General features: G+C 48.7%; 1 protein-coding gene across 1 annotated transcript in view; it reads right to left on the reverse strand.

Annotated features, from left to right (window-relative positions):
• The window catches only part of C4HXorf21 (chromosome 4 CXorf21 homolog), a 65071-nt gene extending 45709 nt beyond the window's left edge, over window positions 1-19362 (reverse strand). The window contains exons 1-2 of the mRNA XM_030202374.1: window positions 19275-19362; window positions 14775-14991 (exon numbers count right to left, since the gene is read on the reverse strand). The gene's annotated coding sequence lies outside the window, so the exon portion shown is untranslated. The remainder of the gene's footprint in view (window positions 1-14774; window positions 14992-19274) is intronic.
• Window positions 19363-25308: the final 5946 nt, after the last annotated feature.

Here is a 25308-nt window from a genome sequence, read left to right on the forward strand (position 1 = left end):
CGGGGCCGGTCATTTTTTAACACCCCCCCCCCCCCCCCCCCCCCCCCCCCCGAAATCCAGTACTAGGCATACCAAGAATACAAAACACTCAGGACCTGTAGAGCAATTCTACCATACCATAAGCAGTAATTTGTACGAGTCACACAAGGAAAAGGAAAGCATCTTAAACACTACAGTGAGCACTAGAACATCAATTCACCTATTGTAAAACAAAAACAGACAGATTAGTACAGATCGTCGATCCTGCACAGTCAATGCCAACCAAAAGCCATGTCTTTTTCACAAATACAGATACACCCTAATCCACTATAGAATAAGTAATCATAAACTTTCTATTTAGACAAAAATTAAACTGAACCCCCGATGCCAGACTCTGCATACAATGCAACACCACAGAAACAGAAAATGTCCTCTAGTACTGTGCAAAATATAAAGACAGCAGATGGAAATTTGAAAAAACTAACAAATACCAATCACCACTTTACAAATTAACAAATAGAAATAAAACAAATAATATCATTTTATTGGACTAATACATTTAGCTTTCAGAGGCCAAAACCTCCTTCCTCAGGTCAATTCAGTATAGTACTGTTACAGTGTCCTATCCTGACCTGAGGAAGGGGGTTTTGTTCTCCGAAAGTAAAATGTATTAAAATTAGTCCAATAAAAAGATTACCTTATTTACATATTCTATTATAAACATTTATTAACAAAGCTACAATACTACTTTATCCTAAAGCAAAAAAATAAAAATATATATTTACAGTTCGTTGTCTCTGGTTTCTGCTTTCCTCATCTTTTCACTGTCTTCCTTCTATCCAGCATCTGTCTTCGCTCTCTCTCTGCCATCCAGTGTCTGCCCTCTCTCTCTGCCTCTTCCATCCAGTGTCTGCCCTCTCTCTCTGCCCCTTCCATCCACTGTCTGCCCTCTCGCCCTTCCATCCACTTCTGCCCCTTCCATGCACCATCTGCCCCAGTCTGCCATCTCTCTCTCCCCCTTCCATCAACATCTGCTCTCTATCTCTGCCCCTTCCATCCACCATTTGCCCCAGTCTGCCCTCTTTCTCTCTCCCCTTCCACCCACCATCTGCCCTTTCTCTCTGCCCCTTCAATCCGTCTGCCTTCCCTCTACCATCCATCCAGGGTCTGCCCTCCCTCACGCTCCCCCCTTCTATCCCCTCTCTCTCTGCCCCCTCTTTTCAGCCCCCAGTTCCTGCCCCCTTATTCCACCTGCCCCTAGGTCCAGCCCCAGCCCACATCTCCCACCTGCCCCCCTTTTCAGCCCCACTATCCCACCAGTCCCGAGCTTCAGCCCCCAGCCACTTCTCCCTGTCCTCTTTTCAGCCCCTAGTTTCAACCCCAGCCCTTTTCTCTCACCAGTCCCGAGCTTCAGCCCCAGCCAGTTCTCCCTGTCCCCTTTAAAGCCCCTAGTCCCCACAGTTTCAGCCCCCTTCATCCACCACATGCCTTGCATCCCCCCTTTTCAGCCTCAGACCCATTCTCCCACCTGCCCCAGGCATGGACCCATTTTCCCTCCTGCCCTCCTTGTCAGACCCCAGTTCCAGCTTCAGACCCCTTCTCCCATCTGAGCACTCCCATCCCCCCTCCCCTTCTCCCCTCTCTGAGCACCCATCTGAGCTCCCCCACCCTCCCTAATCCCCTTTAAGCACCCCTCTGAGCTCCCCCACCCCTCCCCAATCCCCTTCTCCACTCCTTGATGCTCTCCCACCCTCCCTAATCCCCTTTAAGCACCCCTCTGAGCTCCCCCACCCTTTCCCTATCCCCTTCTCCCCTCTCTGAGCTCCCCCACCCTCCCTAATCCCCTTTAAGCACCCCTCTCAGCTCCCCCACCCTTCCCCAATCCCCTTCTCCCCTCTCTGAGCTCCCCCACCCTCCCTAATCCCCTTTAAGCACCCCTCTGAGCTCCCCCACCCTTCCCCAATCCCCTTCTCCCCTCTCTGAGCTCCCCCACCCTCCCTTATCCCCTTTAAGCACCCCTCTGAGCTCCCCCACCCCTCCCCAATCCCCTTCTCCCCTCTGAGTCCCCCCCGACCCGACAGCTGATTTCGTTCTCCTGCTGCTCCTACCCTGTCCTGCCTTTAAAAAAAATTTTTTCGAAGCGCCGGAGAGTGGCAGGCAGCGCGCCTCGCATCTGCCTTGCTAGTAAAGAAGATCTCGCTGACGCCGTCGTCCTTCCCACACTGAGTCCCGCCCACCTTCACGGTAATAGGAAGCTGCCTCAGAGGGGGACGGGACTCAATGTGAGAAGGGCGACAACGTCAGCGAGATCTTCTTTACTAGCAGGGCAGACGCGAGGCGCGCTGCCTGCCACTCTCCAGTGCTTCCAAAAAAAAATTTTAAAGGCGGAGCAGCGGGAGCGGAGCACCCCACCCCCACCCGGTGACACCCGGGGCGGACCGCCCCCACCGCCCCGCCCTTGCTACGCCACTGCAGGAGATGATATGAGACAATTAGCCCATTATATGGAATGAAGCCAGTAGGCAGACTTGTCACCATTTTCGCTCACCTAAAACAATAGCAAAGGTAAAATTATGTATAATCATACCTGATAATTTTCTTTCCATTAATCATAGCTGATCAATCCATAGACTGGTGGGTTGTGTCCATCTACCAGCAGGTGGAGATAGAGAGCAAACTTTTGCCTCCCTATATGTGGTCATGTGCTGCCGGAAACTCCTCAGTATGTCGATATCAAAGCTCCATCCGCAGGACTCAGCACTTAGAGAATTACACCCACGAAGGGACACTCTGCCCAGCTCACCACCGCCGAAACGGGGGAGGGGAATTAACCCAGCTCATCCCCACACAAGTGGGGGAGGGGAATCCGTCCAGCTCATCCCTGCGGAGCGGGGGAGGGACACCACACCCGCCGATGCGGGGGGATCTGGCTTATCCTGCAACCGCAACCACGGGAGGAGCTGACTGACCCTAACACCGCCGAAGCGGGAGGGGTACAAAGCTGCCCTACAGCCGCACGAAGCGGGAGGGAGTGCCGGCAGAATTTATGTCTCAATCCAGCCCTGTAAAACGGAGGGGAGAGGAATGCAGCAGCTCACTGTAACACAAACTCGTCTCAACTCTTGAAGAATCCAAGTGAAAGAACTTGAACACGAAGTCTTTCTGAAATAACTGAAGACTAAACTTGAACCTGAAATGCAACCAGAATAAAAACAGAACAGATATCTGGGAGGGGCTATGGATTGATCAGCTATGATTAATGGAAAGAAAATTATCAGGTATGATTATACATAATTTTACCTTCCATATCATCAAGCTGATCAATCCATAGACTGGTGGGATGTACCGAAGCAGTACTCACCCAGGGCGGGACATCGAAATCCCTGACCTCAACACTGAAGCTCCAAACCGGGCCTCCGCCCGTGCAGCCACAGTCAAACGGTAATGCTTGGAGAATGTATGAGCCGAAGCCCAAGTTGCCGCCTTGCATATCTCTTCCAAGGAGACGGATCCGGCCTCTGCCATCGAGGCCGCCTGAGCTCTCGTGGAGTGAGCCTTCAGCTGGATAGGCGGCACCTTCCCCGCGGCCACATAAGCCGCTGCAATGGCTTCCTTGACCCATCTTGCCACTGTAGGCTTAGCAGCCTGCAGACCCTTACGAGGACCTGCAAACAGGACAAACAGATGATCCGATTTCCGGAAATCATTGGTCACTTCCAAGTATCTGAAGATGACTCGTCTCACATCCAGATATTTAAGAGCAGAGTACTCCTCTGGGTAGTCCTCCCTACGAAAGGAAGGGAGACAGAGCTGCTGATTCACATGGAAGCGAGAAACAATCTTGGGCAGGAAGGAAGGCACTGTGCGAATAGTCACTCCTGCCTCAGTGAACTGCAGAAAAGTCTCTCGACATGAGAGCGCCTGGAGCTCGGAAACTCTTCTGGCTGAAGTGATAGCCACCAAAAAGACTGCTTTCAACGTCAGGTCTTTCAGAGATGCCCTCGACAAGGGTTCAAAAGGCGGCTTCTGCAATGCTCTTAGCACCAGGTTGAGATTCCACGCAGGCACCACTGAGTGCAGAGGAGGGCGCAGGTGATTAACTCCCTTGAGAAAGCGCACCACATCTGGCTGCGAAGCCAGGGAAGCACCCTTCAGGCGGCCCCTGAAGCAAGCCAGAGCCGCTACCTGGACTTTAAGGGAACTGAGCGACAGGCCTTTCTCCAGACCTTCTTGCAGGAACGCCAACACTGAAGAAATTGGAGCAGTGAAGGGAGAAAGTGAGCCTGCTTCACACCATGCTGCAAAGATACGCCAAACCCTGGCGTAAGCAGTAGAAGTAGAGCGTTTCCTCGCTCTCAGCATAGTGGCGATGACCTTGTCTGAGAAGCCCTTCTTCCTCAGACGCTGCCGCTCAATAGCCAGGCCGTAAGACCAAAGGGAGAGGGATCCTCCATCACCACGGGACCCTGATGTAACCGGCCCTGCTCCACTGACAGCCGCAGAGGATCGTCGACTGAGAGCCTGATCAAGTCCGCATACCAGGGACGTCTGGGCCAATCCGGACCCACCAGGATTACCCTGCCGGGATGCTTTGCCACCCGGTCTAGCACCCTGCCCAACATGGGCCAGGGCGGGAACACATAGAGGAGCTCTTGTGTCGGCCACTGTTGGAGAAGAGCATCTACTCCCAGGGATCGAGGGTCCCGTCCTCTGCTGAAAAAGCGCGGCACTTGGCAATTGGCCGATGACGCCATCAGATCTAGGCTCGGCTGGCCCCAGCGCTTCGTGATGTCCAAGAACGCCTGAGCAGATAGTTGCCACTCTCCGGGCTCCAAGGTATGGCGACTGAGAAAGTCCGCCTTGACATTCATGACTCCGGCAATGTGGGCCGCTGAAAGCTGCTCCAGGTTCGCTTCCGCCCACTGGCAAAGACTCATAGCCTCCTTGGCTAGAGGGGCGCTCTTGGTACCTCCCTGGCGGTTGATATAGGCCACAGCCGTGGCATTGTCCGACAGGACCCGTACAGGCTACAACACCAGTACCGGGATGAACTCCAATAACACCAACCGAATGGCTCTGAGTTCCAGGAGGTTGATAGACCACTTGCCTCTGCAGGAGACTAGAGCCCCTGCGCTGTCCTTCCCAAGCAGTGGGCTCCCCAGCCCATCAAAGAGGCGTCTGTCGTGACGACAATCCACCCCGGGGTCACCAGAGGCAATCCTGCAGACAACTTGTCTGTCTGCGTCCACCAGCTCAGCGCCTTGCGCACTGCTGGGTCCACGGGAAGGCGCACAGCATAATCCTCCGACATCGGAGTCCAGCGCAGCAGCAGAGATAGCTGTAGTGGTCTCATATGAGCCCTGGCCCAGGGCACTACTTCCATCGTGGCCGTCATAGAGCCCAACAGCTGCACGTAGTCCCAAGCCCGAATAGGAGAGGCTACTAGGAACTAGTCCACCTGAGCCTGAAGCTTGACAATCCGATTGTCTGGCAGGAACACTCTGCCCACTTGGGTGTCGAATCGAACTCCCAGATACTCCAGGGACTGAGTCGGGCGCAGCTGGCTCTTCTTCCAGTTGATGATCCATCCCAGGGAGCTCACAAGAGCAACTACCCGGTCCATAGCTTTGCCGCACTCTGCATAAGAGGGGGCTCGGATCAACCAGTCGTCCAGATAAGGATGGACTTGTACTCCTTCCTTTAGCAGGAAGGCCGCTATGACCCCCATTACTTTGGAAAAGGTCCGCGGAGCAGTAGCCAACCCGAAAGGGAGGGCTCTGAACTGGAAGTGTCGTCTCAGGACTGTAAAACGCAGAAAGCGTTGGAGAGGAGGCCAGATGGGAATATGCAGGTACGCTTCCTTGATGTCCAAGGAAGCCAAGAACTCTCCTGCCTTCACTGCCGCTATAACAGAGCGGAGAGTCTCCATGCGAAAGTGCCTCACTTTCCAGGCCCGATTGACCCCTTTGAGGTCGAGGATAGGCCGGACAGAACCTCCTTTCTTTGGAACCACAAAGTAAATGGAGTAACGTCCCTTGCCAATCTGATTTTTTGGCACCGGAACGACCGCACCCAGGCGGATCAGGTTGTCCAAGGTCTGCTGCACTGCCACAGCTTGACCGGAGACTTGCAGGGAGAGAGTACAAACCCGTCTCTTAAGGGTTGGCAGAACTCTAGCTTGTAGCCGTCTCTGATGACTTCCAGCACCCACGCGTCTGAAGTTATAGTGGTCCACTCGCCCAGAAACGAGGACAGCCGTCCTCCAATCTGCACTGGGGCGTGGACCAAGGCCCCGTCACTGGGTACGAGACCCTGGGGGAGGACCAGAGGGAGCACCTCCGGGACGGCGGTCTCTGCGAAAGGAATGCTGCTTGGGGGAGAAATTCCTCTTGAAGGAAGAGGGGGCAGAGGAACCCGACTTGCCCGGGCCGGTACCGACGGGCTTCCAGCAACCGTCCTCTGGAGGTACCGGGACGAGTACTAGCCCGAGCCCTGACCTCTGGTAATTTCTTGCCCTTAGACGTGCCGAGATCGGTCACGATTTTGTCCAGCTCGACCCCAAAGAGCAGCTTGCCTTTAAAAGGCAATCTAGCCAGGCGGGATTTAGAGGCGTGGTCAGCAGACCAATGTTTCAGCCAAAGCCACCGCCGCGCAGAGACTGTCTGAGCCATGCCTTTAGCTGAGGCTCTCAAGACATCATACAGCAAGTCTGCCAAATAGGCTAAGCCCGATTCCAGGGCCGGCCAATCAGCCCTCAAGGAAAGATCCGAGGGGGAAGCCCGCTGCACCATAGTCAGGCACGCCCTGGCCACATAGGAGCCGCAAACTGAGGCCTGCAAACTTAAAGCAGCTGCCTCAAAGGACGACCTTAAGGCCGCCTCCAATCTTCTGTCTTGGGCGTCCTTTAGGGCCGTGCCACCTTCCACCGGCAACGCCGTTTTCTTAGTCACCGCAGTGATTAAAGAATCCACGGTAGGCCACAGATAGGCCTCACGTTCACTCACAGCCAAAGGATAGAGGCGGGACATAGCCCTAGCCACTTTAAGGCTCGTTTCCGGGACATCCCATTGAGCCGCAATTAAGGTGTGCATGGCATCATGCACGTGGAAGGATCTAGGCGGGCGCTTCGTCCCCAGCATAATGGCAGAGCCAACAGGGGCTGAGGGAGAGACGTCCTCCGGAGAGGAAATCTTCAAAGTGTCCATGGCCTGTAAAAACAGGTTGGGCAAATCCTCTGGGCTAAAAAGCCGCGCTGCAGAGGGGTCATCCGCTCCATCCGAGCGGGGATCTATCTCCTCCAAGGAATCCGCAAAGGACCGTTGGGAGACCTCAGACACGCTGCCCTCATCTACATCGGAGGAGACAAAGTCCTCCAAGGCCTGGAAATCAACCCGAGGGCGTTTACCTCTGGGAACCTCAACCTCTTTATCAGAAGAGGGAGCAGGGGCAGCGTTTTGCATGAGGAAAGCCTGATGCAGCAGCAAAACAAACTCGGGGGAGAAACCCCCCAGACTGTGCACTTCCGCAGCCTGGGCAACAGCCCTAGACGCACTCTCAACCGGCGCTCGCAATAGCGGGGGAGAGACATGCTGCGCATCCAAAATGGCGTCCGGCGCGAAACTCCGCGAAGGAGCCGCGCGGGAAGAACGGCGCTTAACTTTAGCCGCTTGTGCCGTCGCCCAAATTAAGGGCGTTCATGGCATTAATGTCTCCAACCTCAAGGGCGGCCCACGAAGAAGCCGTCCGAGCCGCGTGGCTGGCCAAGATGGCGGAGGCGAGGAGCGGGGGATGGGCGTTTATGGCGGGAAAAAACCGCCACGCCGGAGGAACGACCGGGACATTCATCGGTCACTAAATTGTCACCCATCAAGGGCGAATCAGGTTGTAAAACCCCCGCATCCCCTCTAGAAGCGCTCCAGCGATCCGGGGAGCGACCCTTTGCGCCCTCGCCCTCCGACGCCATATGCCACGAGGAGAAGAATCGGGGAACCCCCTGCCCGCTATAAAAAGGTAAAATTACCTGCTTGCCGCTCCGAGCTGTAACGAACTGGTGTCCCAGTGAGTAGCTGCAATGAACGTTTAAAGAAACGTCGAATTAAACGCCTTTAAAGACGTTTAAAATTTTTTTTTTTTTTTTTTTTTTTTTTAAACGGAGCCAGCGGGAGGGGGGAGAAAAGGAGGGACCTGGCACCACCAGGTTTGCACTTGCTCAAAAGAGCCCTCAACCCCAGGCCTCAACAAAACCTAAGGATTAGGCTTGGAGGCCTAGCCAGAGCTGCTGCTGTGTGTGACCACCACCTGCTGAGATAGAGAACATACTGAGGAGTTTCCGGCAGCACATGACCACATATAGGGAGGCAAAAGTTTGCTCTCTATCTCCACCTGCTGGTAGATGGACACAACCCACCAGTCTATGGATTGATCAGCTTGATGATATGGAAAGATTATTAGATATACGGGACTGCCTATGCGTAGTCCATCTGTAAAAAGTCATAAGCTGTTCCAGTTGGAAAGGCAGTGCTTTAAAAGGTGGAGGACAAAAGATCTTATTTTTACTTCACAGCTTCCCATATGTAAATATAAATATCATGAAATAAAAATTGAATACCACTAAAACAGCTAAGAAATATTGTAGCTGGTAGAAACAGGCATTTTTCTATACTGATCTATACATTACAGCAGGGGCGTAGCCAGACAATAGATTTTGGGTGGGCCTAGGCAACAAGTGGGTGGGCACCAACTGCCCCCCCCCTCCCCACACACATACAGTGGGGGAAATAAGTATTTGATCCCTTGCTGATTTTGTAAGTTTGCCCACTGACAAAGACATGAGCAGCCCATAATTGAAGGGTAGGTTATTGGTAACAGTGAGAGATAGCACATCACAAATTAAATCCGGAAAATCACATTGTGGAAAGTATATGAATTTATTTGCATTCTGCAGAGGGAAATAAGTATTTAATCCCTCTGGCAAACAAGACCTAATACTTGGTGGCAAAACCCTTGTTGGCAAGCACAGCGGTCAGACGTCTTCTGTAGTTGATGATGAGGTTTGCACACATGTCAGGAGGAATTTTGGTCCACTCCTCTTTGCAGATCATCTCTAAATCATTAAGAGTTCTGGGCTGTCGCTTGGCAACTCGCAGCTTCAGCTCCCTCCATAAGTTTTCAATGGGATTAAGGTCTGGTGACTGGCTAGGCCACTCCATGACCCTAATGTGCTTCTTCCTGAGCCACTCCTTTGTTGCCTTGGCTGTATGTTTTGGGTCATTGTCGTGCTGGAAGACCCAGCCACGACCCATTTTTAAGGCCCTGGCGGAGGGAAGGAGGTTGTCACTCAGAATTGTACGGTACATGGCCCCATCCATTCTCCCATTGATGCGGTGAAGTAGTCCTGTGCCCTTAGCAGAGAAACACCCCCAAAACATAACATTTCCACCTCCATGCTTGACAGTGGGGACGGTGTTCTTTGGGTCATAGGCAGCATTTCTCTTCCTCCAAACACGGCGAGTTGAGTTCATGCCAAAGAGCTCAATTTTTGTCTCATCTGACCACAGCACCTTCTCCCAATCACTCTCGGCATCATCCAGGTGTTCACTGGCAAACTTCAGACGGGCCGTCACATGTGCCTTCCGGAGCAGGGGGACCTTGCGGGCACTGCAGGATTGCAATCCGTTATGTCGTAATGTGTTACCAATGGTTTTCGTGGTGACAGTGGTCCCAGCTGCCTTGAGATCATTGACAAGTTCCCCCCTTGTAGTTGTAGGCTGATTTCTAACCTTCCTCATGATCAAGGATACCCCACGAGGTGAGATTTTGCGTGGAGCCCCAGATCTTTGTCGATTGACAGTCATTTTGTACTTCTTCCATTTTCTTACTATGGCACCAACAGTTGTCTCCTTCTCGCCCAGCGTCTTACTGATGGTTTTGTAGCCCATTCCAGCCTTGTGCAGGTGTATGATCTTGTCCCTGACATCCTTAGACAGCTCCTTGCTCTTGGCCATTTTGTAGAGGTTAGAGTCTGACTGATTCACTGAGTCTGTGGACAGGTGTCTTTCATACAGGTGACTATCGCCGACAGCTGTCTGTCATGCAGGTAACGAGTTGATTTGGAGCATCTACCTGGTCTGTAGGGGCCAGATCTCTTACTGGTTGGTGGGGGATCAAATACTTATTTCCCTCTGCAGAATGCAAATAAATTCATATACTTTCCACAATGTGATTTTCCGGATTTAATTTGTGATGTGCTATCTCTCACTGTTACCAATAACCTACCCTTCAATTATGGGCTGCTCATGTCTTTGTCAGTGGGCAAACTTACAAAATCAGCAAGGGATCAAATACTTATTTCCCCCACTGTACATCAAAAATATATCTCAGCTGGCAGGAAAGTGGTTCTGTCCACCTTGGCAGTCTGCAGCAGGCATGCGTTGAAACTGAGCATGCGCAGTTGCCAGTATCATGGAGAGCAGAGTTTTTGTTACCATCAGGGGGAAGTCTTCAGCTGGTGGAGCTTGGGATCCCCAACAGTTACCGCTAAACATGTGCTACTATTGGGTGGGCCTGAGCCCTAACTGGGTGGGCCTTGGCCCACCCAGGCCCACCTGTGGCTACGCCACTGCATTACAGGTGGTCAAATTTCAGTGAGGATATCCTGTTTCCTGATGAGTTCATCTTAACTGTTGTTGTAATCTGCCTTGGGAAGCCTGGTGTATAGAATATATTGAAATTAAACTTTCCTTTCATTGGGGCACATGGAATCACATCTTCACCATCTGTTATGTAGACGTTTACACTTTAAATACACAAATGGATTATTCTGTTTGGACCATGTTTTAGGGACAAGTGGTTTTACAAGTCAAAATAAAAATATTTTGTTTCAAGCAGATCTCTTTTGTTTAAATATAACTAAATGATAGGCCCTTAATGTAGTCCATTGGTTTTCTTATATTTTGTTCTTATGATGACTTAAGAGGTTTCAATTATGGCTATCTGGTGATTAATAAAAGGAGCGCATTGTGAAAATTATCCATCCTAAAAGGTTGTTTTGTGGCTGTAACATAGTAACATAGTAGATGACGGCAGAAAAAGACCTGCACGGTCCATCCAGTCTGCCCAACAAGACAAACTCATATGTGTATACCTTACCTTGATTTGTACCTGCCTTATTCAGGGCACAGACCGTACAAGTCTGCCCAGCAGTACTTCCCGCCTCCCAACCACCAGTCCCACCTCCCATCACCGGCTCTGGCACAGACCGTATAAGTCTGCCCTCCACTATCCTCGCCTCCCAACCACCCACCCACCCCTCTTCCCCCCACCTGCTCCGCCACTCAATTTCGGCTAAGTTTCTGAGGATCCATTCCTTCTGCACAAGATTCCTTTATGCTTATCCCACGCATGTTTGAATTCTGTTACCGTTTTCATCTCCGGAATTCAAACATGCATGGGATATGCATAAAGGAATCCTGTGCAGAAGGAATGGATCCTCAGAAACTTAGCCGAAATTGGGTGGTGGAGCAGGTGGGGGGAAGAGGGGTGGGTGGGTGGTTGGGAGGCGAGGATAGTGGAGGGCATTGTGATATTGACTAAATAAGTGTATGTTTTTGTTCCCAGTCATGCAGTCAAAGTTTATATAATCCTTTCAAGAAAGCCAATTAATCATTTAACTTATTAGTGGAACAGAGAGACATGGTATGGTCACATTTCCAATAGGGAGCTCAGAGAGGTTCTGGCGGGTCCTCTTAAAGACTTGTTTAATAAATCCTTGGAGACGGGAGAGGTTCCGAGGGATTGGAGAACGGCGGAGGTGGTCCCTCTTCACAAAAGTGGGGATAGGGAAGAAGCTGGAAACTACAGGCCGGTAAGCCTCACTTCGGTTATTGGAAAAGTAATGGAAGCCATGCTGAAGGAAAGGATAGTGAATTTCCTGGAAGCCAATAAGTTGCAAGATCCGAGACAACATGGTTTCACCAAAGGGAAATCGTGCCAAACTAATCTCATTGAATTCTTTGACTGGGTGACAGGAGAATTAAATCAAGGACGTGCTATGGACGTCATCTACTTAGATTTCAGCAAGGCTTTCGACACGGTTCCCCACTGGAGGCTCTTAAATAAACTAGACGGCCTGAAAATAGGACCCGAAGTGGTGAACTGGATTAGGAACTGGTTGACGGACAGACGCCAGAGGGTGGTGGTGAATGGAGTTCGCTCGGAGGAAGGAAAGGTGAGTAGTGGAGTGCCTCAGGGATCGGTGCTGGGGCCGATTCTGTTCAATATATTTGTGAGTGACATTGCCGAAGGGTTACAAGGTAAAGTTTGCCTTTTTGCGGATGACACCAAGATTTCCAACAGAGTGGACACCCCGGAGGGTGTGGAAAACATGAAAAAAGATCTGAAGAAGCTAGAAGAATGGTCTAACGTTTGGCAATTAAAATTCAATGCGAAGAAATGCAAAGTGATGCACTTAGGGAGTAGAAATCCAAGGGAGACGTATGTGTTAGGCGGGGAGAGTCTGATAGGCACGGACGGGGAGAGGGATCTTGGGGTGATAGTATCTGAGGACCTGAAGGCGACGAAACAGTGCGACAAGGCGGTGGCAGTAGCTAGAAGATTGCTAGGGTGTATAGAGAGAGGAGTGACCAGCAGAAGAAAGGAGGTTTTAATGCCCCTGTATAAGACGTTGGTGAGGCCCCACCTGGAGTATTGTGTTCAGTTTTGGAGGCCGTATCTTGCGAAGGATGTTAAAAAAATGGAAGCGGTGCAAAGAAAAGCTACGAGGATGGTATGGGATTTACGTTCCAAGACGTATGAAGAGAGGCTTGCTGACCTGAACATGTACACCCTGGAGGAAAAGAGGAACAGGGGTGATATGATACAGACGTTCAAATATTTGAAAGGTATTAATCCGCAAACGAATCTTTTCCGGAGATGGGAAGGTGGTAGAACGAGAGGACATGAAATGAGATTGAAGGGGGGCAGACTCAGGAAAGATGTCAGGAAGTATTTTTTCACGGAGAGGGTGGTGGACGCTTGGAATGCCCTCCCGCGGGAGGTGGTGGAGATGAAAACGGTAACGGAGTTCAAACATGCGTGGGATATGCATAGAGGAATCCTGTGCAGAAGGAATTGATGCTCAGAAGCTTAGCTGAAATTGGGTGGCGGAGCAGTTGGGGGGAAGAGGGGGTGGTGGTTGGGAGGCGAGGATAGGGGAGGGCAGACTTATACGGTCTGTAACAGAGCCGGTGATGGGAGGCGGGACTGGTGGTTGGGAGGTGGGAAATACTGCTGGGCAGACTTATATGGTCTGTGCCCTGAAAAGGACAGGTACAAATTCAAGGTAAGGTATACACATATGAGTTTGTCATGGGCAGACTGGATGGACCATGCAGGTCTTTTTCTGCCGTCATCTACTATGTTACTATGGTAATACTAGAGCCCAGCTACGGAACAGGTTATTTTGAGTTGGTCTTCACTAGACCAAACTTGCTTTCCTTGTGCCATCACCATCCAGCTGGATAGGCAGTGTCAAAAAAGGTAGAGGATAAAGGAATTTTTTTTACATTTATATCCCATATTATTCCAAGCAAACTCGGGTTCAATGTGGCTTACATTTGAAAATACAGTGAGACAGAATAATAGAATTCAGTTATATGATGGGAGCAAGTTGATGGTTATGTCTGAAACATTTAACAAAGTTGAGATTAGCATATAACAGCCATCTGGGCATTTAAAAGTCTGCCCTTTAATGATGCTGCATGTTCCGAAATCATAGCCATAAATATAGTGCTCAGAACCGCTGCGGAAAGGAATCACAGGTTTGAAGCAGGCAGGGGGGAGGGAAAGGGGTTGGGGGAGGTGGAGGAGCCAGACAAGACAAAAGTAAAAAGGAATTTATGCTGAGGCACTTGGGGAAGGGGAAGATGGAGGAACCTGGTTCAGCAGCATATGGGGGGCATTCGCCCCCTGAAACTACACTCAAGGTGATAACCCTGACCAAGAAGACCTTGTGAGTTTTAAAAATCCCAGAATAGGGAAAGGAAAAGATTAAAAGTGTTCAAAGGGAAGAACTTTATGTTTCAACGGTTTTTTATTCAGCATGTTACACAGGGAATAACTTTAATGTGCAGGACTACTGTCAGGTTCCAAGACTGGATGGTGGTGGGCTGAGTATAAGGGATAGCCCTGGTGTAGCAGAGGAAGGTTCTGAGTAAATGAGAAATAGTTTAAGTAAACAGATTTTGTGCTATAGGCTTTGAAATAAGGCCAGCGGCTAGAGCGAAGGGACAGCCTCAGGAAGAGCAGGTCCTTGGGATTAGTTTCAAAAACTGATTGGTATTCCCCTTAAAAGAGGAAAGGTTCTGTTGCCACTGAATAAGCAGCTGGGCTAGTAGGTTAAAGTATTATATAGGCGCAGCTAGGGACAGTAGGGGTGTGCTCTAGGGCCTAATTTAAGAGAGTCTGAGACAACAGTAATAGCTGGGAAAGTCCTGGGACTGATTAAGAGGCATTTGCAGTGTGGCAGGCAGGATTTCTCTTTCAGCCCTCAACTGATGCTGTGTTGTGTCCTCCTGGTGTGTTCATAATCCTACTGAGAGTAAATTCGGAAGGAGGCTGGCCAACGACAAGAAAGACTCCAGAAGTTTTGATGCCTGTTTTTGTTTGTTTGTGTGCACACACTTTTTCACTCACTTTTCCCATGCTTTTTTGAAATATATATAAACATTTTGAGCAGAGTACTCTAGCCAGGGAAAAAAGGAGGTTACATAAAGTTTGTGCAGGGAAAGTATACTTACTGGTGTTGGATTACAAGAGTAGTGACCAACTGAGAACAGGAGTCCTGTAGTCCTCTTCTATAGCAGGCTCTGGAGACAAACCAAAAGGAAAATGAACAAAGAAGCAAACTCTTAAAGTTAAAGTGTACTAAAAGTTGGGAAGAAATGTTTAAATGTACTTAGCTGACATGTCAACTGAGACGATGCTCAATATAAGTTCTGAGATTCTCTTTAAGAACTGAAAGAAAGGGGAAAATGATAAACACTAATGCACAGCTGGGGGATCCAAGCTTTTAACTGTGCTTAACTGACTTTAATCCATGTTTTTTCACACATTTTAAACATTTTAAATTGTTTTTCATATTTTAACTGATGCACGCTTTCTATTTGCAACCAAATACTGTTTACTGGTTCTCACTGTAATTCCGTGTAATAAACAAAACTTTGTTACCTTAAGAAAACTTGGTGCGAGAGTCTCTTCTTGCTCAACACACACCCAGGATATTTAAATGGTTATTTTAAAATGTCTGTAATACGTTTAGGTGGAAATGTACTCTAATTCATGGGAAAACCACCTTACCCCGACCACTGTGACCAACAACCACACCAGCTGTTGAAACTGAGACTACAGAGTAGCGCTGAAACCGAGGTAGTATTACATAACTTTAGACTGATGGGTTTCAAACAAAACTTCAGAATGAACATGCCTCTAAAAATTATGCATTGCTTAATGATTCAAACTCTCCACATTTGTTTTTTCAGAGCTAAAGAAATGCAAAGTGCACTTTATTTTTGAAAGACTGGCTGCTTTGGCTAGTTGGTTCCATCTAGTGGTCACAGAATGTAGGCACACAACTTAATTTTTTTGTTCAGTTTTTACAAATTTATTTACATAGTAACATAACAGATGATGGCAGATAAAGCGAAGATACTTACCTGTAGCAGGTATTCTCCGAGGACAGAAGGCTGATTATTCTCACATGGGTCAGCGATCACAGGTGGGCAAAACAGGGTTGTAAGGTGTTAGGACATGTGGTGGTTAGAGGTACAATGATCCCCTTTCCAGTACTAAAAGAAAGATGCGGATTAAAGGAGGGTGATGGTTTTCTCTATGGGCAGTTATGACTTTATGAGATCAAGGTTTGTTAAAAAATTTTCATATGGGAATTGGAACAGGATTGATTTCTAGATTATATCGAGCATTGTTATTTAGTCAACCTATATCCCAACAATATGAGAAGAAGTGGGAGAAAATGCTCAATGTTCCTTTATCAACCGCACAGTGGCATAGGATTTATAAGCGCCTACCGAGAGCCACCATTGCATCTAACTATATTGAACATGGATATAAAATGCTATTCCAATGGTACTATACCCCAGCCAGATTATATAAGATGTTGCCACGGGGAAGAAAGAGTGTTGGAGAGGCTCTTCTGTTCAAGGTTCTTTTGAACACATCTGGTTACACTGTCCCAAAATTCAGCCCTATTGGCTAATGATTGCAGAGATGTTTCACGAGATGACAGGACTCTACTGTGTGCCAAGTATTCTGAATTTCCTGCTTAATGACTATCCAGCACATTGGGAAGATACCAAAGGACAACTGCTGATGCTGGTGGTGTCAGCAGCTTCCCTTTGCGTGGCGGCTGCCTGGCGAAAGCTAGAGCCTCCTAATAAGGAACAAGTGATGCAAAACTAGACTATTTATATCTGATGTCCACACTAACGGCATTGAAGCACGATCGGATTGTCACGCTACTAACGGACTTCTAGGTAGTGAGTCCTACGGCCACTGCCGAGGAGCGGCAGCAGCAGGAGAATCACCCAAACACAGGACAGGCAGAATAGACTTCCCAGTACCCTCGGCCGGAACTTTCAGACAAAGGCTGCCGCCGAGGCAGCTCAGGCTGACACCAACTGGACCAGAAATAGCCCAAACTTCACCTGCACTTAACCACCGTTCCTCAGGGGTTGAGCCCCAGAGTGCGGGTGGTCGGCAGGACTTACTGGACAGGGCAGGAAAGCAGAGCTGCAGGGACCAGCAGGCTAAAGGAACCAGGAACCCGGCTGGAGCAGGGCAGGTAGCCGGCAGCAGAGTAAGCCAGGAGACAAGCCGGGTCTGGGCAGGCAGCAGTCAGAAGAGTAAGTCAAAAGACAAGCCGGGTCTGGGCAGGCAGAAGAGTAAGTCAGAAGACAAGCCAGGTCAGGGCAGGCAGCAGTCAGAAGAATAAGTCAGCAAACAAGCAGGGTCAAAACCTAAAACAGGAAAAACTTAGCAGCACTGCAAACGACCTCCACCAAAGGAAATTCCTCTGAGGACCTCTGTTGCAAGGCAACTAGGAACCTTTCCAGGTGGTTAATAAAGGCAGCCCACAAGGGAGTTCCCCAGGTACGGATACTGCTTAGTTCCAAAAAACTCCCAAAACAATCTGGAGGGCTGGAAGGACCGGACTGGACCGGACCAGCATATCTTCTGGAACATGGGAACCGGTAAACATCAATTTGCAGCATTCCCCGGGTCTAACTCCCGGGCCCCAAGGTGACTGCAAGCCAGGAACCTAGACACAACCGTGACACGGATGGGTCACTTTTATGCAGTATGGAAGCCGTACCAGAGATGGAGAGGTACTGTCTTGCGGTGAACTTTATATTGTTTGAATACTTTCGGTTTATCTTAATTGAGCAAGTGGGGGGAGGGGAGGGGGGAGGAAGTTTGTGCTGTTACCTATATTGCTACTGAACCAATAAGTGATGCTATTCTGTATCAATGCATGACTTGTTGTTACAGTACAATTGTTTGTATTTTCTTTGCAATTTGAATAAAGCATAATAAAATTAAAAAAAAAAAAAAAGCCCAGCATCCTGTTTCCAACAGTGGCCAATCTAGATCACAAGTACCTGGCAAGATCCAAAAAAGTGCAATACATTTTATGCTGCTTATCTTAGAAATAAGCAGTGGATTTTCACCAAGTCCATTTTAATAATGGTCTATGGACTTTTCCTTTAGAAAGCCATCCAAACCTTTTTTAAACCCCGCTAAGGTAACTGCTTTTACCACATTCTCTGGCAATGAATTCCAGAGTTTAATTACACATTGAGGGGCATAATCGAACGAAAACGTCTATCTCCATGGGCGTTTATCTCCAAGAACGGGTCCGTGAAGGGGCGGACCGAACCGTATTCTGGGAAAAAATAGACGTCCATGTTTTATTCGACAATTTGTGAGCTGGGCGTTTTTGTTTTTCAGCGATAATGGAAAATGAAAGCGCCCAGCTCAAAAACGAATAAATCCAAGGCATTTGTTCGTGGGAGGGGCCAGGAGTCGTAGTGCACTGGTCCCCCTCACATGCCAGGACACCAACCGGGCACCCTAGGGGGCACTGTTACAAAAAAAAAAAAAAAAAGGTAAAAGAGCTCCCAGGTGCATAGCACCCTTCCCTTGTGTGTTGAGCCCCCCAAATCTCCCTCAAAACCCACCACCCACAAGTCTACACCATTACTATAGCCCTAAGGGGTGAAGGGGGGCACCTACATGTGGGTACAGTGGGTTTGGGGGGGCGGTGTGGAGGGCTCCCATTTACCAGCACAAGTGTAACAGGTGGGGGGGAATGGGCCTGGGTCTACCTGCCTGACGTCCACTGCACCCACTAATAACTGCTCCAGTGACCTGCATACTGCTGCCAGGGAGGTGGGTATGACATTTGAGGGTGAACATAAAAAGTTGTGAAACGGCATATTTTTGTGGTGGGAGGGGGTTTGTGACCACTGGGGGAGTCAGGGGAGGTCATCCCCGACTCCCTCCAGTGGTCATCTGGTCGTTTAGGGCACTTTTTGGGGCCCTATTCATGGAAAAACAGGGTCCAGGAAAAGTGCCCTAAATTCTCGCTAAAAACGCATATTTTTTTCCATTATCGGCGAAAGGCGCCTATCTCTGATCGGCTGATAACCACGCCCCAGTTCCACCTTCACCACGCCTTTGACATGCCCCCATCAACTTTGTCCGCATCCGCGACGGAGTGCAGTTGAAAATGTCCAAATTCGGCTTTCGATTATACCGCTTTATTCGTTTTTGTGAGATAAACGTCTATCTCCCGATTTGGGTCGCAATATAGGCGTTTTTCTTTTTCAATTATAAGCTGGATTGAGTCCCAGAAACACCAAAGAAAGACCATGATCAAGTATATACTATCACATTCATTGTTGATTTAAATCTTGAATTGATAATGAATGTGACTGTTGGGCAGACTGGATGGACCATTCAGGTCTTTATCTGCCATCACTTACTATGTTACTATATTACTGTGCTACAAAGGTGGAAAACATAGACATTGGTTATGGTCATGCTCTCCGTCACCTTCACATTTGACCATGACATATTCTAAGGTGGGCTTTGTAGTGTGGGAGTTGACCATGGGAGTTAGGGCCCAACCTTTGCCTACTGGTTATACATTGACACGTAGTGACTGCCATAGGGTTGAGCGAAAGGTAGAGAGGGTCATTTTATACTGAAGTGTTACTCACCTCCCTAGGCCCGCAGGTCATCGTGCACCCCCCCCCCCCCCGGAGGAAGTCCCTGTTGTGCTACCACAGGTACCTTCCCCGTTTCCTGAAGGCCTCCTTCTGTATTGAGACAAGGGTGGGAAGGAAGAGGGAAAAGGAGGTTGAGTACCAGGTACATGACAGATGTTTCATACAGAAGTTTGACATGACATGCCTGCTCCTGCCTCCACCTCCATCTCACAGTTTAGTATGCCATGCCGATGTCTATCATGACATGGATAGAGAGGCTGTTGTGATTGTCATTTCGCATAGTAGATCAGTAAAGAAAGTGGAAACATTGCAGAGGAGGTGGAAAGCAGGAGATATCCTAGTGGTTAGAATGCTTAACTTATCATTGAGTGGTTGTTCAAATCCCAACTCTAGCACCTATGACCCTGAGTTTTTCATTTCCCTCTCCAGGGAAACTGGCTTCTCCATTCTAAGAGGCTTAGCTATGCAGGGGAGGAGGTACCCTAATGGTTAGAAAACTTGACTTATCATTCATGGCTGGTTAGTTCAGAGCCCAGCACTGGCCCCTGAGCCATCTGCACCACCCCAGGGACAGCTGACCAATACAATCAGGAACATAACTTGAGCACAGTACCCTGCTTACTTTTTAAACTTATATCTTTGGGGAAGGAGGCTTGAGAATTATGCACAGCAGTCGATTACCCCCAGGCCCTCCTGTACCTCTGGTAGGATCTCTTCCTGTAGCCTGGGAAGATGAAATTCTACTTTTCCTTCACCAGAAACAGGCTTGCTAATACCAGACTGTCCTGGGACGAAAAGTCAGGCTGCCATTTTCCCAATGTTCCTGCACACATAACATTATGACATCACTACACAGCACCATCAAATCAGTGCCAGTATTTTAGCATTCTATAAACAGCACAGAAGCTGGCTATGCGTATTCTGCAAACAGCACAGAAACTGGCACACAGCCTTTATGGAATTGCGCTTAACATCTATGGTTTTTCACGCCAATTTTTCAGCGCCATTTGTAGAACCTAGTTCTGTATGCAAGTCAATATAAAGCATTTGCTAAATGGAAATGATAAAATTGGCCCTGGTGTTTAAAATCTATTTAATTTTATCACACTTTTAAAATATGGTTTCTTCCTACAGTGATATTGCTGGTTAGGAATGCTATAGGAAGAACAGATTTACAAAACAAGCTTTTGTGTACTGTACTACCTAGTTATTAATGCCTGGCAAAATAATCAGAAGGCCCAAAAATCTTAATATTCAAGTTTTTCATTATCTTTATCAGTTGTATGAGTCTATAAACAACCTTTACTGTTATGTACTCTGTCCTTTAAGCGCAAGATATGCTGTGTGTTGCTAGGTTGCCTCTGAGGAATGGAAACGGCATGAGTGAATGGAAAACAGCACCTAGTGCACATCATGTGGCAACATGAACGGATGCCAGCTGAGGAGTATAGATACCATTCATAGAGTTTCTCAGACACAAGTTCTGGTTGTTCATTCTATCAAAGATCATCTCTTTAGTTGCCTCTGCTATCCTGAGTACAGATTCTGACTTCTTATGTTTTCAATGGCCCTGGTATTTTCTTCTTAGAGCTCATTTTATACCCTCTTCCCCCTGCCCAAGAACTTTTTAAAATGTAATCACCAAACTACAAAGAAAATACTAACCCCCCCCCCCCCCCCCAATACACATACACAGCCATTCTTCTGCTCGTTATCCCATCCATGGTTACAAACTAAGTAGAAATCAACTACGGCCACCCCTGCTCTACCATAGCTATGGTTATGGGGTGACAAGGGATGGCAAGTGCCACCCTCAAATAATGGCTTGCAACCCTTTTGCCTCTCCCAACATTGAATTAGGCCTCGAGTAATCAATATCTCTGCCTTATCCGATGCTGTGTTGCAGTGGCCTCTTCTGCTCTTTGCTCTTCTTTGTCAAGTGTTTTCAACGATCCCTGAGTTGCACAGCAGGAAATGATGTCAGATCAAACATGTCTTCTGCTACCAACTCAGCGATCATTGAATGCACTAACAAAGAAAATTGGGATCGGGACTGTGCAGCTTCGCGTTGTGAGGAGGGGTGAAAAAAGGAATCTGAGTGGGACATTGAGTGAAAGAATATATGCTGGAGGGAGATGGGAATAGAAGGAGAGAATAGCCTCAGGAGGGAGGAGTAAAGAATGACTCTGCAGGGAGAAAGGAAGATGAGTGAAAAAGCCTATGGAGGAAGTGATTGATAAGAAAGGGGAAATAATTCATAAATGGATGGACTGGGAAGGGAACAACAGTCTAGATGGAGTTGTGACAAAAGTGGTAGGAGGAAGGGAGCAGGTGCAAATTGAGGAACAGTATCTGAAGTGAGCAGGAAGAGGGAACAAATGTGTCTGGAGCAAGGTGGGGGGGAATTTTCCCAGGAAGGAGAGAAGGTGAGACAGGGTAAAAAGTGTCTTACAGGAAAACATAGAAGTTGGAATAGGGGAATGAGAAGCTAAGTAGGGGAAAGAGAAAGAAGAAAGGGAATGGATGATAGGAGAACGTTCTTGTAGCTGCTTGGAAACTTTCCAAAGTTTACAGGGGCAACAAATAATGTAAATAACATCTGTAGATGTACAAGTAGCACAGCAATATAATGTAAATTTTCAGCCATCATAAAGTCAAGTTCTTCCATAACCTCACAGACAGAACACTGATGACATTTATAATGTCCCACCGTTCCACTCGCTGAATTCAGCAAAACATTTGGCTGTGCCAGCACTTGCAAAATTGTGGAACATAAAAGTTCTTGCAGATTGTTGCCCCTACTATAAGTGCACCCTCGATAATGGTGAATGGGAGAACAGAGTAAAGGATGCAAATTATCCCCCTTAACTTCAAAAAAGCTTGTAGATGCAAAGAAAAAAGACAATTTGAAGTGTCTATATACAAATGCTAGAAACCTTAAAAATAAGATAGCAGCATTGGAGTACATAGCACTAAATGAAGAGATACATATAACAGGCATTTCAGAGACTTGAAGGAAGGAGGACAATCAATGGGACACTGTGTTAACAGGGTACAAATTATATTGCAATGACAGAGTGGATCAAATTGGAGGGAGGGGTGTTGCGCTATATGTTAAAGAGGGAATTGAGACAAACAAAATAAGCATTCTACATGAAACGGTTAGCAGTATGGAACAGTGGCCTAGCCAAGGGTGGGCTTGGGTGGGCCCAGGCCCACTCACTTTGAGCTCAGGCCCACCAGTAGCAGCACACCTATGATGTGGCTGGCAGAGATTCCCAAGCTGAAAACTCCCAACAACTGTCCCTCCTGCATACCTTATAAATAGCAGATCTTCGCCTGCAGGAAGCAGCGACTGATACATACTGCTCACACTGGCTCCAAAGCCTTCCCCTCTGACTTATTCCCGCCTATGCAGAAACAGCTTCAGTGGGAAGGATGTGGGGCCAACATGAGTGCTGTGTATTAGTTGCTGCTTACTGCTGGTGAAAATCTGCTATTTAAAAGGTGTGCAGGAGAGGGGGGGGGGGGGGATATTTGAGAGACCATATGGCATGCAGGCGAGAGAAGGAGAGACCAAATCACCTGTGGGATGGGGTGGGGTTCTTCTGCCCACCCATCTTGGGCCCAGGCCCATCCAAAATTGGGTGTCTGGCTACGCCCCTGGTATGGAATCTTCATGGATAGAAATTCCAGGTGTGAAAGGAAGGTGTATACTGACAGGGTGTACTACTGTCCACCAGGACAGAATGAACAGACAGATGAAAATATCTACTATAATAAAACGCACCTCCGACGTTCTGAAGCTGACTCCATGGCTTCAGGGTTCGTAAGTCTGTAAGGGTGTCACATCTCTCTATGCCCCGCCCTCGCATCAAAACGTGATGATGTCAAGGGCGGGTAACAACGCAGGAGTCTGAGGGAACGAACGAACTCATCTCGCTCCGTTCAGAAGCTGACTCCGTGGACGGCCAGGGCTTACAATAACGCCGCTGCTTCGACTGGGGGGGGGCGGGGGACAGAGGAGAATCGCAGGGTGGCTGCAGGGGGGGGGCAGGGGACACAGAACAATCGCTGGGTGGCTGAAGGGGGGGCAGGGGATACAGGAGAATCGCTGGGTGGCTGGAGGGGGGGCAGGGCAGAGAACACAATCTCTGGGTGGCTGGAGGGGGGCAGGGGAGAGAGAAGAATCACTGCATGGTTCGAGGGGGGGCAGGGGATACAGGACAATCGCTGGCTGGCTGGAGGGCTGGCAGGGGAGAGAATAGCTGGGTGGCAAGGGGGGGCAGGGGAGAGAGCAGAATCACTGCATGGCTCGAGGGGGGCAGGGGATACAGGACAATTGCTGGCTGGCTGGAGGGCTGGCAGGGGAGAGGAGAATAGCTGGGTGGCTGGAGGGGGCCAGGGGACAGAGCATAATTGCTGCGTGGCTGGAGAGGGGCAGGGGAGAGAGGAGAATCGCTGCATGGCTCGAGGGGGGGCAGGGGATACAGGAGAATCGCTGGGTGGCTGGAGGGGGGCAGGGGAGACAGGAGAATAGCTGAGTGGCTGTGGGGGGGGGGCAGGGGAGACAAGAATCGCTGGGTGGCTGGAGGTGGGCCGGGGAGAGAGGAGAATCGCTGGGTGGCTGGAGTGGGGCAGTGGACAGAGGACAATCACACACACTCTCTCTCTCACAGACACACTCACACCCAGTCTCACTCTCTGTCACACACACACACACACACACACACACACACTCGCACGGTGCTGCCAACCACGCAGAGGGGGGGAGAGGCAGGGGGTCATCACACATCAGGGGAGGGGAATGCAGAGGGGGGGAGGGGTCCTCAGACCTAAGAGGGGGGAGGGGATACTGAGACCAGAGGGGAGGAGGAGGGGGTGCTAAGACCACAGAGGGAGGGGGAGGTATCTCTGTTACACACACACACTCTCTCACAGTCACTGTCTTTCTCTCTCTCACTCTCATACAGTCTCTCACACTATGTCTCACACTGCCTCACATTCACTCTCTATCTGTCACACAGTCACCCTCACACACTCTCGGTCTCACACACTTGGTCTCATATACTCGGTCTCACAGACAGTCTGTATATCGCACACATAGTCTCTCACACTGTGTCACACACACACTCTCTCTCTCACACAGTGCATCTGTGTGAAACACACTCTCTCACACACTCTCATTCTCACACACACACTCTCATTCTCACACACACACACTCTCGCACCCAGACTCACTCTCTCTGTCACACACACACATTCGCACATTCACTCTCTCTCTCTCTCACACAGTCACTCTAACACACACTCTCTCAAACATACACACTCTGAGGAAAACCTTGCTAGCGCCCGTTTCATTTGTGTCAGAAACAGGCCTTATTTACTAGTGTTTACAGAAATTAGGAAAGCTAGAAATTGGGCAACATTATAATAATGGGTGATTTCAATTTTCTAATACTGACAGGATAAATGTTACATCTGGGAGCGCTAGGGAGGTAAAATTTCTAGATGTAATAAATGACTGCTTATTGGAGCAACTGGACCAGGAACCAACGAGAGCGGGAGCTATTTTGGATCTAATCCTTAGTGGAATGTGAGGCGTAGTACCAGAGGTAATGGTGCTGGATCCGCTGGGAAACAGTGTTCATAACATGATCACATTTGAGCTGATATCTGGAGTGAAGTCACTAAGGAAATCTACAGTAGCAGCTTTTAATTTTCAAAAGGGCGACTATGACAAAATGAGGAAAATGGTTAAAAAGAAGATGAAAGAATCAGCCGTTTAAACCAAGTATGGACGTTGTTTAAAAATACTATCGTGGAAGCCCAGACTAGATGTATTTCACATATTAAAAAAGGTGGAAAAAAAGAGCAAACGACAGCCAGTGTGGTTAAAAAGTGAGGTGAAAGAGGCTATTAGAGCCAAAAAAACATCCTTCAAAAAATGGTAAAAGGATCTGAATGAAGATAATAAAAGGCAACATAACCACTGTCAAGCCGGATGCAAAGCACTGATACAAAA

This window comes from Microcaecilia unicolor, chromosome 4, assembly GCF_901765095.1.
Source record: "Microcaecilia unicolor chromosome 4, aMicUni1.1, whole genome shotgun sequence".
Lineage (NCBI taxonomy): Eukaryota > Metazoa > Chordata > Amphibia > Gymnophiona > Siphonopidae > Microcaecilia > Microcaecilia unicolor.